The 20750-nt window shown below is 30.9% G+C and overlaps 1 long non-coding RNA gene across 2 annotated transcripts; it reads right to left on the bottom strand.

Annotated features, from left to right (window-relative positions):
• Positions 1-728: 728 nt before the first annotated feature.
• On the bottom strand, positions 729-20506 carry LOC136350129 (uncharacterized). Of its 2 annotated transcripts, none has more exons than XR_010734084.1 (3): positions 20342-20506; positions 19888-20084; positions 729-1028 (listed from the first exon to the last, which is right to left on the bottom strand). It is a non-coding gene; the product is annotated as an uncharacterized lncRNA (long non-coding RNA). The 2 variants fall into 2 exon arrangements; XR_010734085.1 differs by lacking the exon at positions 729-1028 and adding an exon at positions 16024-18278.
• Between the last annotated feature and the right edge of the window lie 244 nt (positions 20507-20750).

Below are 20750 nucleotides of genomic sequence, written 5' to 3'. Positions count from 1 at the left end.
AACCACTTTTCTTCCCCCCACCACTTTACTTCCCCCCAACCACTTTTCTTCCCCCACCACTTTACTTCCCCCCACCACTTTACTTCTCCCCACCACTTTACTTCCCCCACCACTTTAATTCCCCCACCTCTTTACTTCTCCATAAACTATTTTTGACATGTCACAGAATAATTAGTAACTCGAAACATCTTGTTCGAAAGCATGAATTGTTGTCCTTCAGTATCTGTTATGATGACACATATGAGCGGAGAAAAGTCACTGAGAAATTTTAGTCAAGAAGAACTTAAATCTTTACCCATAGATTATCTAATACAATATGCAAATTCTTTCGAATTGTTGGATATTTGGGGAAAACTTGCAACGGAATATAAGACAAACTTTACCCTTCAAGTGAAGTTACCATGTTTTGTTCATTATAATCGACCAGAATGGAGAACACATGTTGATGGACCCCCAGACTCTCAAGAAAAGTGTTATTTTTGTAATAAAGTATACACACATCATATTATTATTTAACTATGTGTAAAGTGACTTAATAAACACTAGTGAATAATAAAGTGGATATTTATATTTTTAATCATATAACAAGTGTGTGTGTGTGTCTTATTCAACGATGAATATTAACATGGTGGTTTACCTGTTCTTCATGAATATATTCTTATAGGGGTTATTAAAATTTTCATTCGAATGTTTGATTCCGATTGTGATTAGGTAATAAAAAGGCAGTATTAAATAATATATGGTTTATTTAAATTTCATCCACCTTTCTCGCTCACTTAAAATAAACTGTTTTCTTAATTTTTTTGTTTTTCCTCTTATAGTTCGAATGATTGGATTGTTGAGAACATATAATTCTGGATTGTATGTTGGGGTTTCTTCTATGTCCCAGCTCTCATCAACTAAAGGGTTGGAAGTTGATTGACCATCCCGCTTCTCATCGTGTGATCGACTTGCCTCTACATCCTGGTTCACATCATTTACTTGGTTCGAAAGAGGTTCTTGAAACATCTCTGATTTGTTGTCCATATCTGTTTCACAAAAATAAAAGTTAAAAATTTTGTTTACAATTTTCTTTTGTTGATTTTTTCTCGAAGTGTTTCTTCTTCATTTATATTCGAATAAAGTTCGATTAACTTTCTTTTTCTTATTTGTTGAAGCTTTATTAGTGTTTAAAGATCCTTTATTTTATCTTTGGTTGCATCCATGGATTGTTCGAGCAAAGTCAAACGTTTTTGATGTTTTTCCCAACGAGATGCTCTCGTGTCCTGCTGTTTTTTTTCATCCATTATAATTTCCTCTGGATTACTTTTTTCAAACACCCATTTTTGAGCTTCAGTGCTTTCATTACAACGTAAAGAATTATTTAAATTGCTTATGGCCTCTTCTATTTCATCCAATATTAGTGGTGATTGTGCAAGGTTTTGAATAGTTTTTGAATCATTAGAAGGATTTGTTGTACCTTCAGATAATATTTTGTGTAGCTCCTCTTCCTCCTCCTCCTCCTTACCATCCAACTCATCTTCCACTAATATTGGTGAATTTGGAATTTGTTTTGCCCCCTGAAGAAGTGTCACAATTGGTTGTTGGTTGGATTTTTTTCCAATCACCACTTGATGATGTATATTAGCTGGACCCTCTTCACATAGTGATTTTAAGAAATAAACGTTTGGTTTGCTACACATGTTATAATAGAAGTATTAAATAAATTTTACACTTACTATGTTTGGTTGATGAAACTAAAATGATGAAGGAGTGCTCGATCCGATCGTATTTATTTCAGCACCGACATATAAAAAATAATAAAAAACTTTATTTTTTAAAAGAAATAATATCTTATACCATCCCAAATAAGGTGTTTAACCAATTTTGGGTTTTTTAATTGCTTTTATGGTAATCACATGGGAACTTTTTGATATTAATTTTCTGTTTTTTGCATTCAATAATAACGTAATAATAAAAAACTTTATCTTTTAAAAGGAATAATATCTTATTGAGATTCCATCACAATGACTTCCTCTATCTAAGTGATTATAGTTAACAAAATATGGTAATATCATTTGACAACATAATACGCTGCACGTATTACAGTATTTCAGTATCGATTAAGATGTGGTCAGCTTATGTTCAAGAAAAACCAGCCTTTAATTTGGTTTCATCAATAGAAAACTTAGCCCAACATTTTAGAGATTTGGAGTTTGATGCAGAACATGAAGCCATATATGGAATGGAAAAATTATATACATATGAAGAATGTAAAGAAATCGGTGAAAAATATCGAAACGCAGTACAAGCCTGTAATATGTTTTTGCATACATCTGATTTAAGAACCTTTTTAACAACGTTAGAAGATTTAGGATTAAAAGATTCTTTAGATGAAGTATTAAAGTTTATACCAAAAGAAACCAGGAAATGAAGGATAAAATGTATAAAAGATATTAAAGAATTATTAAATAAATTGGTTTTATTCAAATATTTAAATAGTTTTCATATAAAAAATAAACATTAGATAATGCACAAATACATGTAGATTTAATATGATACAAACATCTAGCTTCTGCATGTTGAATTTTCAATCCTTCTTCGAGTTCTAAAACCGGCTTGAATGAGTACTTTCTAACATAATCAGCTTTTTCCTTCCCCTTTACATACACATGATTTGCTTTTTCTGTTAAACTTCTTATTATCTTGGAAAACTCATGAATGGGGGTATATCCTTGATCCCATGGAAGCCGATGGTGATTCCTCATTAACCAAACCGCTTGTTTATAGCACTCAGGTGATAGGAGAGATATTTTGTGTGGTGGTTTAAAAATATAGTGACATATTTTTTCTCCATCGTAGGCTGCTAGTTCTTTGGGAATAAATTTATTTTCCACTAAAAACCCTTGCACATCAATCACCAATACTTTCATACTTTTAATTCTTCAAACTTTTTAAACATTGTTTTTTTGTTGGTATAGTTTTTAATTTGTTGCTTTAATTTTTGTAAATTTTCTATGTAAATAGACAAATTCACTTTGAATTCTGAAAACATTTTGATATGTATTGCGGAATTATCCTCCATTTTATAGCTGTTAGCAAGCATGCCCATTAAAGTTCTTTAACACTTTTTGTTATCTTTACATCTTCGAATATTCAAAACTGTCATCACATTTTTAATTGTTCAAACTTTAGGAAAGTAGATTTCATGATAGAATATTCTCTAATCCAACATTTAAGATTTCATGGATTTTCTAAAAAGGATTCAAGTCTATTTACCAAAATGCTCAAAATGACTTGTAGTATTTTTATAAACAATCTTTCAATTAAACCCAATATTTTTTCTAATACCTAATATACATAGTCATTTGTGGTGGGAATTTAAAGCTGTTTTACAATTTTTGTAAGTGGATTGTAACTAAATATTTTGTCATGAATAATGAGACAATAGGCCGTCGTTTTATCAGACATTTTTTCTGCAGTTTCAAATTCCACTCTCATAGTGACTGGTCCAGTTTGAAGTAAATCTCTTTGATGGGTGCAATTGATATAAACAAGGGGTGCTTTATCTTTGAATTCTGATGGAGTGAAAATCGATTCTTGTGTGTTATTATAGTAAACCTGACGAAATTCAGAAAACATTTCATACAGCGTTGCAAATTTATTGTTTTTAAAATCCAGTTGCAAATCACCATACGGATATCTTTCAGAATTTAAATAGACATTTACATTTCGTAGGTCACAGTGATCAAATTTGCTCATATCCTTTTTAAGATTGTCTCTTTTATCTTTTTGAAATGCAAGTATAACATGGCGAGGAGTTTCAATTTTGGTTGATGTCTTTACCGGCCAATTATGTCTGGTGGTTTCTAATAACTCCGGATATTCAACTAATTCCCAACTTCGAAAAGTTAGTAGGATGTCAATATTTTTGTCAATAATTTTTGTAAGTGCTAATTCCTGTGGAATTGCTACTGTCAAGTGTGGAACTCTCCAACAGAGTTTTGTTATCGTAAGTCTCGGTTTTTCTGTAGATTCTGCTGTTTGCACCAATGCATTGGAATCGTCGTTGGCTCTAACTAGAATTAATTCTTGATGTGAATTTAAAATTATTTTCTTGTAATCTTCAAAGAAACCAGAGTACATCTTGAGAGGAATACATAAAGAAACATTTCCATTAGAGTCTACCATAATGATTTTTTCTTTTTTTTCCGCTGGATACCATCCAGCATTTTGAAGCTTAACGCTTTCATTTAAATTATATGATAAATAACCTTTCATGGTTGATGTTATACCAATATCTCGCACTGAGTCAATTGTCACTCCATTTAAAACATATCTCAACTCTTTGAATAAAAACGCAGCGGCATTATTTATCAAGTATGTATTTGTAAGTGGCATACCATCCTCTTTAGTAACCTTTAATTCGAGGTAAAGTTCACTTTTGCATGGTAAAGGATATTTCCCGGTTTGTTGTAAAGATATTCTAATTTCATCATTCAACCCCAATTTAGTGGGATTGAATGGTTCAAAAGAGAGCACTTCCCAACTCAAAATTGAATCATCAATAAGAACTTTTTCTTGAACGTTTATATGTTCCATTTTTTAATGTAAATCCCAGGGAAATAAGAAACCGTTTATTCAAAGGTGTTAACCCTCTTGTGTATTTTTTTGTACTATCAGAGTTTTGTTGTTTACCGAGGATATTAAGCGTTCTGCCAAAATCTAGGTTTGGTGTTCTATTATACAAAATTACCATCCCGAGTCCAAGCGTTTAAGATGAAGTCTTAACGTCACGGATTCTTCTTGAAAATTAATCAAATTACCTTCTTGATCAACTAGTTTTACAGTTATTTTATCTATAATATTCACAATTACGGGAAAATAAATGACATTCTGGGGAGTTTCAATTATTTTAAAACCGGGTGGTACACTGGGAAAAAACTGATGTATTACATGAACTGGTGTACCATTTAAAAAAGACCCTTCAGCTATACTGCAATCGATATTTATAGCATTTACCTTAAAAATGTTTGCGGGGCGATCAGACACTGCCAAAGTATTAGCTGGTATAACCTTATACTCGAACCCCAAAAGTTTTGCTATAGTTCCTTCTTCAAATTTAACGTCTGCAGATGAAATAAGATGTGTTCTAAGAGTGTTGTTGTTTGCAGTTAACTCAAGTGTCGTATTTTCTTCAATTTCTTTTTTTAAATATTTAGAAATATCTTCTATTTCATAGCAACCCGGTGGTATTGTAATATACTCTCCACCAATAATAAACAAATTAGATCCTTTCTCAACATTTGGAATTGAGTTGAATGTTTCAAAATTGACTAAACCGATTACGTATTCGAAATTGTCATCAAGATGTATAGGAGGATTAAATTTCGCAGTGAGTGTTGAAGACTTACCATTAAGAACAAAACTATAAGACATGTCTTGTCAATACTGAAATTAGAAGTAAATTTATTGAGTTTTATACACTTCATTATAAAGAAATTCTAGACAGAGCTGACCACAATTTACTTGCTTTTCGGTTTGATATCTCGTTTAATTATACTTTATATCGTTCTTGAGACCATCACTAATGAAATACTTCACTAACTCTATTGGCGGTTTTAAGTTTCCATAACTATCGAAATATATAATTCTTTTTCCTTTTTTAGCATAACAGGTCCAATGAGTTCCTTTGTTGGTTGAATCATCCAGGTTCACTATACCATGCTCGTTCTCTTTAATTTTCTTTGGTAATTTATTTCTCATGAAAATACCTCGGAAATGTGGAATTTGCAATTTTTTTATATATTTTAATAACTGAAAATTTGTTAGTGATTTTCGAGGTATTTCACTTAGCAGTTTTTTGAATATGGTTTTAAGTAGAGTCCACATCCTGATTTGTATGGCTTTAGATATAATCCGCTTCCTTTTTTACCAAGTGCTATAGCTTCCATTGTCTCATTGTGTCTTTTCGCTTCTTCTAATTTTTGAGATGCTGCTTTCGCATCATTTACCGCTTTTGCAATACCGGCAGCTCCACCCCCTAATGCACCTAATGCTGATAAACCAGCAAACAGGGGTATCAAAGGTAAAAATCCGCCAGATTTAGGAATAGGAATAACTCTCTTTTTTGGAGGTAAAATTTTTCCACCCCTTTTTGCAAGTGTTAGAGCATACTTGGCGCTAGATTTTAAGTTTTTAAACTTTTGTCCAATAAGTCCCTTTTTTACGTTTAAAATTGTTTTGTTTAGAGTTTTCTTTTTACTACCTCCTTTTAAGCCTCGACCTGTTTTCCTTTTTTTTCGCAATCCCATTCCTAACTTTGTTTTCACATTCATAGCTCCACTAATACCTAAAGCTGCAATTTTTTCACCGATTCCCGAATCACTTGCCTTGAACCGTGCTAGTGCTTTTGATGCTAAGATTTTATCCGCTTCGTGTCTACTTTGTAAATCTTTCCTCTCGTTGTATGCTATGTCGTGCTCTTTACAAGCTTCATCTAAAAGATTTACACCTGTATCACCTCTGGATAATCTTTCTTTCAACTTGGTTCCTGGACCACAGAAGTTGTATCCTGGAACATGCAATTCAACAGGTAATTTGTTTATCAAAGTATTGATAATACCAGTTCCTCTTTTTTTGGGAGTTTTTGTATGAATGATGGGATCATTGTGAAAGTTAATCATTTTATATATAAGGTTATCCAACAACTGGTAGACATTCACTTTTTATGTACTTTAAGTACCTAAAAGATGCGTCTTGAAAAACAGCTACACACGATAAACATTAAAGCTTACGAATTGAGAAAAAATACTTTCAGAAAACATGGTGACTTATTTCAGGGAAGTAGTAAAAGGGGCTTAATTATTGGCCCATCAGGATGCGGAAAAACTAATGTTATAATTTCTTTAATTGAAGATCGCAATGGGCTACGATTTAAAAATTTGTATATTTATTCCAAGTCATTGTATCAACCAAAGTATGAGTATTTGAGGACACTTATGAAACCTCTTAAACAAATTGGTTTCTATGAGTCAGATAGTGCTGAGAATATTGTTGATCCAAGAGAAATTGAACCTAATTCTTTGATTATTTTCGATGATATTGTTTGTTGTGATCAAAAAATTGTTAAGGATTATTTTTGCTTTGGAAGACATAAAAACATTGATTGTTTTTATTTGTGTCAGACATATTCGTCTATACCTAAACAATTAATAAGGGATAATGCGAACCTACTTATCATATTTCAACAAGATATCACAAATTTAAAACATATTTATCAAAACCATATCAATGTCGATATGACATTTAACCAGTTTCAGAAATTATGTTCGCTTTGTTGGAAAGAACCGTATGGATTTTTAGTGGTGGATAAAGATTCAAATTTAAAGTGTGGTAGATACCGAAAGGGATTTGATATATTTATTTACTTATAAAAGTTTTCAAAGTAATGTCACTTCACTATTATATCCTACAACATGGATGATGCACGTTTAAAGAGAGAGCTTGTTAAATCGAGGAAAGCAGTGAGAGAAAAATATCAGAGTCTAAAAAATGCAGAATTTGAGACGCAAGCTAGACTAGAGCAAACCTACAAACCACTAACACAACCTTTAAAACAATTAATTTCAGCTGTTCATGGTAAGAGTAAACCACCGGATATCATAACCGAAGGAAAAAAGGAAGAAGAAAAATCTTTTAATATCGAAAATGCAGCATCTGCAACTTCAACCCCAAGAAAAGAAAAAAAAATGAGAACTGGGAAAACCCCACTTTTACCTTTAAAGATACCCTCCTTCTTTGATGAAAGCTTAACGTCAAAAAGTCAATTTCCTTCTTTTTTACGTTCAGTGGAGATTGGTGAAAGTACACCACTTCAAGAAGAATCTAGCGATGAAGCATTGAATTTATCGGATATTTTAGAACGATCAAAGCTAGCAATACAACCAATAGTTAGTGCTCCTGCTTATAACGAGTGGTTAGAAACCTTCCATGAACTACCAAGAAATTATATTGATAATAATATAAAGGACAAAAAACACAGTTTCGATCATCAATTTGGTATAATTCATGATATTGAATCAGATAAGTTCTTTTTAGGCTTAACCCGAGAACCTCTCGAAATTATTGGTAAAGATGTAAAAGTTGCAGGATTAACATATCCTGGTACAGTTGGATTATATGAACTATTATTTAAAGTAAATCCACTTGGCTATAAAAAAGAGGATTTGGATAATTACATGGATATATTGAAAAGGACTAACGCTTATAGATGGAATTATGATCCCAATGAACAAGTTCAAGGCGCTAAATCATCTAAATATATTACAATAATAGCACCATATTTGCAAGAAAAAGGTATAACGAAAACTAGAAATATACACTCAACAAGTTTTCGTAAACCTTCCCCTCCACGCAGTAGACTTAGAATGAAAAAGGGTGGAGGATTAATTTTAAAAAATCACAAATCACAAACGGATTATGTATATTGGGATGATTTGAATGAACTCGTTGACAGGCTTCGTTTACTTATGGCTTCTACGTCAGCAGGTCATACAGGTCATAATAATGAAATAATTTCTATTATAGAAGAACTTAGGGAAGCAGATGTTATTGTATAAAACCACAACCTTTTTCATTTGTATTATATTTTCAAGATGACTGTTGATAAGTTTGGTCGACACATTTCAAATAAAACAATTGGTGATCATTTGGAAAAACATTTTGTTAAAAGTGACAAATCGAAGAACATTGGAGAAAAAATGACTAACGAACTACTGTTGATAAAAAATATGATACCCAATGAAGTTCACAAAGCTGCAGCTTTACTGAAAAAAGAGATAAATGATACTATAAAAAATATGGATAATAGGAATAACGTTTCAAGTCAAGAGCTAAGAGAAAAACTAACCTTATTCACACAAACACTTGCAGAAGTAAAAGATAAGCTGAAGCAAATAGATGACTTTCTGGAGAAAGTCTATAAGTCATTAAATTATAACACTAATTCGATAATACAAAGAGTTTTGCAGATTGAGGCAAACGTTTTAAAACAAACAACTACTAAAAGGAAGCGATAGTGTAGTTTAATTATGTCATTCACTCCAAAGGAAACTGTGGCTCGCGAGCTACATAAACCTACAAGGAAAAATTATAAAAGACGTAGGGTAATCATTAAAGGGTTGCATGACTTATGGCAAGCGGATCTCGTAGAAATGCAACCGTATGCCGAATTAAATAAGGGGTTTCGTTATATCCTGGTAGTTATAAACGCCTTTTCAAAATATGTTTGGGTAATGCCATTAAAAAGTAAAAAAAGTAAAGATGTTACTTTAGCATTTGAAGCAATTTTAAGAAGATCTAATCCCCCGAAAAATTTGCATACAGATCTCGGTACCGAATTCTACAACCGGGATTTTAATAAACTTATGAAAAAATATGAAATTAATCATTACAGTACATTTTCTAATTTAAAAGCAAGCATCGTTGAAAGAGTAAATCGCACGTTGAAGAACATTATGTGGCAACAATTCTCAATTCAAGGAAATTATAAATGGATTGATATTTTAGAAAAAATTGTACAAAAATACAATAACACAATTCATCGAACTACTGGTTACAAACCTAACAGTGTCAATAATAAGAATGCTGAGGAAATTTTATCAAACTCCTACACCCATTTGAAAACGGTGGATCCCAAAAGGTCAAAATTGAAATTGAATGATTTTGTGAGGATTTCCAAACACAGAGAAGCTTTCGATAAAGGTTACACACCGAATTGGTCTAGCGAAATATTCCAAATACAAAAGGTTCAGTTGACCAATCCCACAACATACTTATTGAAAGATTACAAAAATGAAGATGTTCAGGGAGGATTCTATAAAGAAGAATTGCAGAAAGTTAAATATCCTGACGTTTACTTGGTTGAAAAAATTTTAAAACAAAAAGGGGATAAAGTTTATGTTAAATGGCTTGGTTTTAGTAACTCAATCAATTCCTGGATTTTGAAAAAAGATATTCTGTAATAAATTTACTTTTCATTTACTAAAATTTTCTTTTAATTAATCTCCAATAGTTGTAACATTAAATCTTTCATTATAAATTTTCATCCTGTGTGGATTTGAACATATTTGAGCAATTATTTCTTCACACAACCGAATTCTTCTTTGAAAGTGGAGTCTATTAATATGCAAAGTTAGATGGTCATTTTTTCTAGCCTCTCTATAAGCAAAACTCCATGCAACCAGTTTGAAGACTTCGTTCTTGTCATTAAAAGATACTGTTTTTTCCATGGTATTATCAAGTGTGTTATAGTTTTTCTTATTTATTAATAATCATATATGTATAAACAGTATTTCTATATCATCAAAATACATGCTTTCCAATAAATGGATTTATTTGAAATTTCTCACTACAAAATCAAAAGTTTTACATCAATAATTTTATTTTTCAAGACAACTTTTTACAAATTCATTGCAAGCAATTATTTCAACATCCTCTACAATACAGTTTTTGTGAAATTCTAATAATTCTAACACACAACACACATTATAACTGTTTTTCAATGGAGAAATAATAGTATACATATTTGTAATCAAGTCACCGTTTTTTTGTGATACTCCTTCTAAAAGAGTGTTATAGTACAATGGAAATTCTTGCGATTTCAACGTATCAAACCGATATTTTATTAAATTCACTAAACTTGTTAGTACACTTATAGTATCACCTCCGACAAAAATTTCATTTCCACCATCTTGAACGATCTTAATTATTCTTGAATCACCAATAAACGTAAAATGTATTTCGTATCCATCCCCCTGCATAGGTAACCATCCTTGGTTGGTAGAATGCACGAAGCTCATCATAATTCCTTGGTTGTTCAAAAAAGAAATCCATTGTTCTTCATTGAAAATAACGTATTGATTATTCTTTGCACCTCCTAGTTTAATAACTGGGTTGTATTCTCTCTCCAAAGACAAACCAACACTAATCCATTTAGATTTTGATTTGTTTATGTAGTAAATTATTTCATTTATAACAATACCGGCGCGGGTTACTTTAAATTCTTCCGTATTCTTGGAGAATTGATTTTTATGAGATTTATACATTTTATTGCTAGATTTAAACTAACGCTTAATTCTGACTATTTGTGGACTTAACGTGATTGTTTAAATAATCAAGAAATTGTGGTTGGGATTATTAGTGGTGGTGGTTGTGGTGGGGGAGGGAGGGGTAAAGTTGTGTGGGTTATTAGTAGTGGGAGGATAGTGGATGCAAAATTTAAATCGATTTTTTAAGTAACAATAAAGTATTGTTAAAATGGTAGGAAAAATTAAAAGTAGTAAAATACTAAATGCTATATAGGATGATGTATGTGAACAGGTATTTTCAAATTCGTCGCTTTTTATGTTATTATTGTGTTTATTAAAATAAGAATTAGAACATTGAGTAATTACATTCCATGTTGAGACTACTTGAGATCCATTAAGATATACAAACAAGATTTTGAAAAATGTAGGAATGGAGGAATTTAAATTGTATGAAAATACATCAACATTATTTATTCTAGAAAAATTCATAGCTTTATAACAGTGTGGATATGTTTCAATTTTGCTATCATTTAAACAGATATATTGATAATGGGAATTTGTGGGGTTGAATACGTATAATGTACTCCCCAATACAGAGTATAATACTATATTTTTGATCACTTCCATACCGTAAGAAGATTGAGACTAAAATGCTGGTTAATAAAACAAATGTTTAAAATAAATATATTTTTATTCATTTTTTACACTAATTACATTTTTTTATTTATATTTACTATGCACTAAATCTCGTAAAGTTATAATAAGATTGTTTACTGATTCATCTTCATTATTGGTTTTGGTTTCTAAAATATCTATATCCTTATGACCCCACGCTAAAGTTCTGAAACTATCTCGAATTATATACCTTTTATCATCTTCAGGTGACAACGCAACCTTATTTTTCAACTGTGTATACATTTCATGCAAAATTGATCGAAATAAATTCATTTTTCTATATTTAATTTCGAATTTTTCAATAACATCTTTATAATCTGTTAAAGTAAGCGAATTTTGAATGACATATTTTTTAACACCTTTTGCTTTTTTTTCAGTCAAATTTTCTAAATTAATACAGTAAGCCTTTGCTCCTGTTCCATAAAAACTTTCGATTGCTCTTCCTGCGAACTCATCTTTCATACGACCCAAAACCGATTTGTTTTTAGTGATGTTATGTGGGTTTATTTCACTATAATTTGAAGTATCAAATTTTTCTAAATTTTCTTGCATATCTTCATAAAAATTGTCTGTTGTGATATGAAGCACTAAACTATCGGTGTCGGTGTATAATAAAATTGCTTTGTTACCATATTTCCGTTTTACATATTGGTAATAAAAATTATAAATTACAGTTTTTGATAATTCTAACACACTAAACCCCACATACACCGGTTTGTTGTATAGTACTTTTAACCTTTCTAGTTGTAGAGCAACAAGATTTTCGTTAAAGACTAAAGAATTCTTGAAATTCGGTTTTGCAATTAAAAATTCAGCACCCTGCTTATGTCCAATGTTTTTCCAATGTGTTACTAATCTTATATCAACACGTTTATCAACATTTTCCAAGGATTTACCATAGATAGCATTATTAAACAATTTATAACAATCTTTTTCCAATTTACATTTCGATTTGTTTCTCATTTCAGTATTTAAATCAATGTATGGTTTTAGAAAAGCTTTTTGTTTAAATTTAAGTCCTCTATGAATTTTAATTAACTGTAACCCATTCTCAAGAGCCTGTTTAAGATTTCGATAATGAATGATATATTTTTCTTTATGATTTAAAGTGCAAATTAATTTTTTTTGATTAGAATTAGGTGCACAAATATTTTCAGCTAAAAAGGGTAACTCATTATGTTCTTCATGCAAATTTTTAGGATATTTAATATCTATTTCAAAAACATAACCATATTCGTCATTATCTTTCAGTGATTCAATTTTAAGAGAATCTATTTCTTCAATAGTCATCCAAGAAAAATTATCAATAGGAAGCGGTTGACTCATACTATGTCCATACAAGTTGGTTGCATCTAAATACATTATATATGATGACGGTTTTGTTGAATCAAAATTTTGAAGAAATTTGTTATTAGCTTCTATCTTTCGAACACTGCAGTGACATATACCCCCCCTTATGTTATTTTTAAAAAAATACAACATATCAATATCTGTTAATAATTCTAATTTTACTTTAGTGTATTTTAACATAGCATCCCAACTTAAACCTGGTGATGTATAATAATGAGCAGGATCTAATTTAAATATATTAAATGAAACATTTCGAAAAGCTTCAAAAGTCAGTAAGAATGAGGACATCAGATAATAAATATGTTTTAGTATAATCTAATAAATTTTTACATTTAAATAAATTCCAAATATTTCTAGCTCTGTTATAGTCTGCGGGACTTATAGGTTTATTATTAAGTGTATCATAAAAATCATCAATAGCGGGTAGTTGAATTTCATATAATTTTTCCATTGAATTAATATAATTATATGGGAATACACCTTTTTTTCTAATTTCATTAAATTGATTTGGATCTTTAAAATTTGTTTTTATTTCAATACATTGCTCTGTTTCTAAACTTTCACCTAAAGATTCAAGCGATGAAGCAACAAATCGAAAAGAATCTAGAAATCTAAGTTTAATGAAAATATTTTTAATTCTATTGTCCATTGTAGCTACTTTATCTACTAAAATTGATTTAGAAAATGAAATATATGTTTCTTTTGTTTGTGGAAGAATATCTATTATATCTCCTTCACAACAAAGCTGTTTAATAAATAGATGGGAATCATAATTTAGATTGTGAAAAAAAACTGGAATAAAGTTTGGTATTTTGTAATGTAAATTACATAGATTGTGAGCCTTTCCACGGTAGTATCCGGTAATATGGTCATGATCTTTAACCACATCATCTTCGGGTTTAAATTTTTCATCACAAATACTGCAAATAACAGAATTTTCAAAATTATTTTTTTCTTCGTCTGTTAATGGAAGCATTTTAACATCATGCTTCAGATGAGTATTGTAAATTTTGTGAATGTGTTCTTCAATTCGTTTGCAAAATACTTCAGCTGCATCCACACCAAAATAATAATCTAATAGTGACAGTGAATTATCGAATGAGCATTTAATGAAATAAGCAAAGGCGTACGGTTCGTGTTTAAAAGTATTTTTAGTATAAGACTCATCACAACTTTTGGGTACTTCAAACTCTAAAGGTTTTAAAAAACATTCAAAGTCTGCATATATTACAAAAGGAACTTTTATCTGGCGTTGAAAATTTTCAAATTGAAGAATATTTTCAGGAATATTTTGACCATATTTATTTATTTTAATTTTCGTTGTAGGAATTTTTGTTGTCACATGATTACAATCATTTTTTTGATGTACATCTAATTGGTATTCCGAATTAAAATATATTAAACAACCATCACAAAAATATTTTTTATGTCCTACTTTATTAATTTGAAAAGATACTAACCTAGACATATCCTTTATCCAACAATAATGATAATTCTTACCTTGATTCAATAATAACAAATTTACATGTGTGGGAAATTTTTGAGAGGAATAATGAAGCGGTCCAACTATCTCGTGTTTGCGTCCACAATCAACACTCTCTAAACCATAAACATTCACAGAAATGTTATTTTGCAATTCAAATAATTTGATGTCTCTTAACTTTACTGGAAACGATATTCCTGCAAAGTTAAGAATATTAAAAAAATTTGGATATGAAGTTGTTCTGTCAGCGTTAGCTTTGACAGGAAACAATGCGCTTATAATACTCCATCCAAAACAGTGTTGATCCTTATTCTTCACATTAATGATGGCGTGTTTGTTAACGATCTGTTTCGGTAAAGGAATATATGAGGAAGCTCGAATTGGATTATATTTGTTAATGTTAACTTCTAAATGCATTATTTTCTCCAAGGCCCATCCTGATCCATTTTCAGCAAACACTGACACTTTTTCCTTGATTTCACTCAAAAAGTCACCAAAGATCGTTTCCATATCCGATGATAAAGAAACAATCTTATTCTTTGTATTAAAAGATTTAAGTTCTACAATCTCCTTTGAGTGTAAAAGGTATCGTCCAAACAATTCAACATTCACCTTTACCAATTTATGTTTCTTAAGTTGTTGTAAAATCAATTCTATAAAAGATTTCTTCACATCACCAAAAAAATCTCCAATATCCACGTTTCTTTTCCGAAAGCAACATAAAAGAAATAATACGATTTTTAAATGCTGAAGTTATGACTTTCACAGTTCTGTTATCGTTTGTTTCACACACTATATTTTTATGTAGATTTGAACGTAAATGAGCACTAAGTCTTTTCTTCTTGTACCAGTTATTACACTCTTTGCAATGGGATAGTAGCAGGTTTGGTATTTTGGCTTTCTTGATAGCACTACTGGAAAAATCTACTTTTCTTTTCTCTGCTTTATTCATTACACTAGAACAAGACGATCGAAAACGACATGATTGCTTCATGTGTCGTTCCATGTTACACTTTTGTGTAAAACTTTTATTACATCCATTGCACAGATGCATTATATTACTTTTTGAGTTAAAATATTGAAATGTTACTAAAACTTTACTTATATTTATTGCAAATCCTCTTAAAAGATTAAAATATATACAAAAAGTTAGAATGGTTGTGGAGGGAAGTAAAGTAGTTGGGGGGAAGTAAAGTGGTGGGGAGAAGTAAAGTGGTGGGGGAAAGTAAAGTGGTGGGGGGAAGTAAAGTGGTGGGGGGAAGTAAAGTGGTGGGGGAAGAAAAGTGGTTGGGGGGAAGTAAAGTGGTGGGGGGAAGCGAGCCAAAATCGGTAATAACACACTACTACCATGTGTAGAAAAATGTGTCAATCAACACCAAACCCAGTTAATATTTATAAATAATAAACAAACAAACAAAAATCTCAAAGTTATAAAAGAAAAAAATATTTAATAAACCAAAATTAAGAATATTTATTAACCACAATAGTACGGAACAGGATATCTGCAATCTGATTAAAAATTGGTTAATTCCAAACATCACACACTGCTCTTGCACTTCTTGGATAAAGATTTAGAATTCATAAATTTAAGTCTTTCAAAAATAATTCCTTTAAACTTTTTATATATAATAACTTCTTAACTGATGTAACAGACGTTGAAGAACAAAAAATAAAAATTCAACTATATCGCGAATCAAAAACATCTCATAGAGGAATTCAGGAAAATTTAAAAGCAATAAAAAAATACCTATACTGGCCAAATATTGACAATAACGTACGACAATACATAAACACATGTGAAACTTGTCTGAAAGCTTTAAATATGAAAGGCATCCCAATAAGTTAATTTTTAAACCTACTCCTTTTAGGTGGATGAACCCTTTGACCACATATATTATATCGACGTTTACAAAACCTATAGTCAATATTTCCTAACATTCCTAGATTAATTTTCTAAATTTAGACAAGCTTATCCAATAAACAGCGTTTCCGCAGTGAAAATCCTCAACAAATTAGTAATATTTATATAACGCACTTTGGAATACCTAGGAAAATCACTGTAGATAACGATCATGAATTCAAAAATAATCTTGTGCAAGAATTTTGTAAAACTCATAATATTGAAATACATTACACCACATTATACAACTTATCAGGCAACAGTCCTGTCGAAAGATTTCATTCTACTTTATCAGAAATAATTTTAACCCTTAAGAAAAATAAACAAAGAAAACGTAATAACACTAATGAATTACGCTCTTTTGTCTTATAATAATTCTATCCATTCCGTGACATAATATTCACCTTTCCAAATTGTTAGAGAGAAAATATCATACAAGAACCCTTTTGAATTAAATGAAGCGGACAAAATCAACGAATATATGCTAGAACACATTGAAAACCTTAAGACCTTACAAAAAGACGTAAATAACAAACTAATAAACAAACAAACACGATCCTTATAAAAAGCTAATAAAAACAGAAAAGAAAACGTCAAAATTAATAACAATAAGGATTTATACAGAAAAACGCATAGAAACAGAAACGAAAGAAAAACCAGAGATAGATACCAAAAACCAGAAAATCCAATAAAAATTTCAAACAATAAAATTAAGTCAAAAAATAAAGCATATCATAAAAATTATCTGAAACCCCAACTATTTGTTTCAGGAGAAGAGAATCATGAATCTAACGACGATAACTGTGATTCTGATACTCCCCTCAGTATTTATCTTAAAGCTAAAACCCGTAGATAATCCCATCCTTCCCATATCATTAGGGTAATCGAAAATAATCACGTCCAAACACACATTCATTTATCATGTAAATACCACTAACATTTTATTAACTCTCACCAAATTAGGCATGTAATTAACCATTCTATGAAACATTCTATAAACTCAAATGACTCTCAAATTTCAAGTAAAACTGTTAACACTAGACGTAAGGTTGATTAATGCATGATTCTCTTAGAACACCTCACCCAAAGGATCGGTATCTTTAACATCACTAAAGAACTACATCGAATTAAGCGAGGTATATTCAACATCATTGGTAAAACCTCTATATGGTTATTTGGAACTTTAGATAACGATGATAAAACCTTCCTTGTCAACTATTTAAATAATCTAAAAAACAACAACAAAACTCTAGAACCAGATTTTAACAACCAGAAAACTTTCCTAAAGCCATTGTCAGACAGTTATATAAATAAAATTCAAAATATTAAATCAAGTCAAGATTAACTCAATTTGGAAATAAAACAAATATCGCAACAACTGGATATTGAGCAATAACACAACATGATTTTTAATATAGCAGACATGAGTTTTAGTCAACTTCTGAATGTTCAGCATATAATTGATAACATCGAGAATACAGTTACTTTTACAAAAATAAATATTTTACATCCATCTATTCCTCCTCTAAAAAATTTAAAAAATATACTATATATAAATTAAATGCCCTATATGGCTCTGAGAAAATTATTAAATTCAGAAATAAACTTAACTACTACAATTATTTTGGAACACAAGTAGAGGTAAAAAAAAAATTATATTATTCAAAATTCATATTCCAATCACGATGTCTCAATACAGATACCTCCATATGTACGTCGTCCCAATCCAAAACCAAATCATCATCCTAAATCATCCTTATCTACTACTCAACACCGAGAATTTTTGGATAACCTCCGAAGACTGTAACAAAATTGAAGATTGGTATATGTGTCAACAAAGCTATCTAGTCAAACAACAACCCTGCGTAGCCAACCTAGTTCGCCGAGGGAAAATGGAATGCTCCTGGGACCATGTCTTAGTAGAAAAAACCCATGTTCAGCAGATAAGTGGAAGTGATGTTCTAATCATACCCACCATACCGGACACAGTACAAACTTTCTGTGCAAATAATGGATTCCTCAAAATCTCCAAACCCACTATTATAACTTTGAAAAAATGTTATATCATAATTAATGGAAAGACATACAAGAAGGAAGAAACCACCAAAAAAGAATACATATTAGAGCTCCCGGTAGTAAACGTACCAAGATTAACAATAACAGAAAACATTCAGTTAACCCTCAAGAAAGTGAAGCTAGAAGACCTAAAAAGACTTCATCAGCTTTCCAACGCCTTACGATTGGAAACGTATTCCAAGAAGGGACCAAACACCCACCAATGGACAAACTCTTTGCTAATCTGTCTATTAGTTTCGTCTCTTGTATGTTTAAGATATCTATACAAAAATCACAAATTGAACTGCTTCATGAAACAAACGCCACCACCTCAGAAAACCTCGGAACCCACGTTTTCTGAACTTAAGAAGGAAGAAGTCATGTAGTCCACACTAGCCCATCCAATGACATTATCAATATATACCACTGGACTTTATATTGGACCTCATTAAGACCTCATCGATAGATAACTGTATAAAACCACCCTTAGAATAGTTAAGATTTTCATTATTGTCATAATATTCAGTTAAGTAGTTATGCTGTAAGTCTGATCAAGTTTATGTTATTTCTTGCAAGATAATAAAGTTGTTTTTAAATTCGTTTAAAAAAACCATTAATCGAAAAGAAGTAACTTAATTCGTGTCATAGGAATCCTTTCCCACGAAACTGCAAATCGAATATTTCCTTGGAAATTGCAGAGCCAGCAAACTTGTAATATAAATGGTTAGAATTACTAATTAAAGGAGCTTCTTGATATTTAGACTTATAATAGAATATTGGTGTAGTATTCTCTGCGTTTTTTTTATCTTCTTTTCCTGGACTAAATCGTAACATGTATATTAATTAATACTGTTTTGTCATCTATAACTGTTATTTTTTACGCCACTATTTAAAATGTGTTGTTATGTTACAATTTTCAATTATTAAACTACCAACAAAAGGTTGGTGGATTATTTCAAAGACACGTTGTTGATACATTGTAGTAGCCACATAAATGAGAACCGTGATAAAGATGTATCAACTAATTTAATATAATGGAAATTTAAACACAAATTATTGTAATTTTACTTAAATAAATATTATCTTCCAATAAACATTTCTCACATTGTTAATAAAACAATACCCTAAGATGAAAAAAGCAAATTTCTCAGTCCAAATAAATGCAAAATATATGAGAACTCTTTGAAAGTATAGATGTGGTTGCTTTTGGAAGAATAAAAAAATTGTTAAATGATTAGGGCTCAAACCACCAGAAAGTCAGGCACATCCAGTTAACACTTGAAACGCAAGAAAGTCCAATTTTACTTATTCTAAATTGCAAATAAAAATGATGGACCAAAGTTGACTGTACGTACCTTGGTGAAAGCCGTGGAGCCGTGGAAAAAGCCCTACTTTCTCAACCATCCCAGAAATTGAGGACCCAACCGACGCTATATCCCAAAGACTCTGAAGGATAATGATAGTTGCTTGCTCTAGTGGATAGTAGAATCTTTTTAACTTCGTCGGGGTAGAACGCGGCAATATCACATGTTTTGGCTGTGGTTTCTGTGCACTAAAATAAGAGGAATAGTTATGGGTAAATCCAAATTACAGGGGAACAGTCGATGAATCGAAGCTCGATGAAAATAATGTGGTCCTCTATGAAAGACCTACTACTTTAGGACAATGTTAATGATAAGTTTTGATTGCGTTGGGAGGAAGAGAAATTTTATTATTAGTTCCCATATATCGGGAATAGGAGAGTACACATTTTGTAAACGAGGAATCGTTGGAAAACCCTCTAGGAATGAGTTTCATTTTTTTTCTTACCTCTTCTTTCTTGTTTCGTTAAATATTCTCTTAATCGATCGGGATGAAACCCTTTCTTATTTTTTGCTTCTCGGTTTTAAATGAGATTATATTTTTATTTCGGATCCAATAGTTGAAGTCAATTTCCACTTTTCTGCTAATGAAAAACAAACGACGAACTTTCCCGGTCCGATTACTGACACGTAAATGTCATAATTGTCATTCGATATGTTTGTCGGGTTAACAGTCGTAGTGTTTTCGCTGTCCGACCTTAGTTTATCTTTAGGATGTAGAGTAGTTTTTAGGTACTAGTAAATATGTATATGTCGGAGATTTATTAGTCCTTAAGTGATAAAGTGTAATATTACTAGCTGATAATATGACGAAGGGCAAGCTGACAGGGCCACCTTAAGGAAAAGCTCTGTCGAAC

Source organism: Euwallacea fornicatus, unplaced genomic scaffold, assembly GCF_040115645.1.
Source record: "Euwallacea fornicatus isolate EFF26 unplaced genomic scaffold, ASM4011564v1 scaffold_116, whole genome shotgun sequence".
NCBI classification, from domain to species: Eukaryota; Metazoa; Arthropoda; class Insecta; order Coleoptera; family Curculionidae; genus Euwallacea; species Euwallacea fornicatus.
This window is presented reverse-complemented; position numbering and strand designations above follow the sequence as displayed.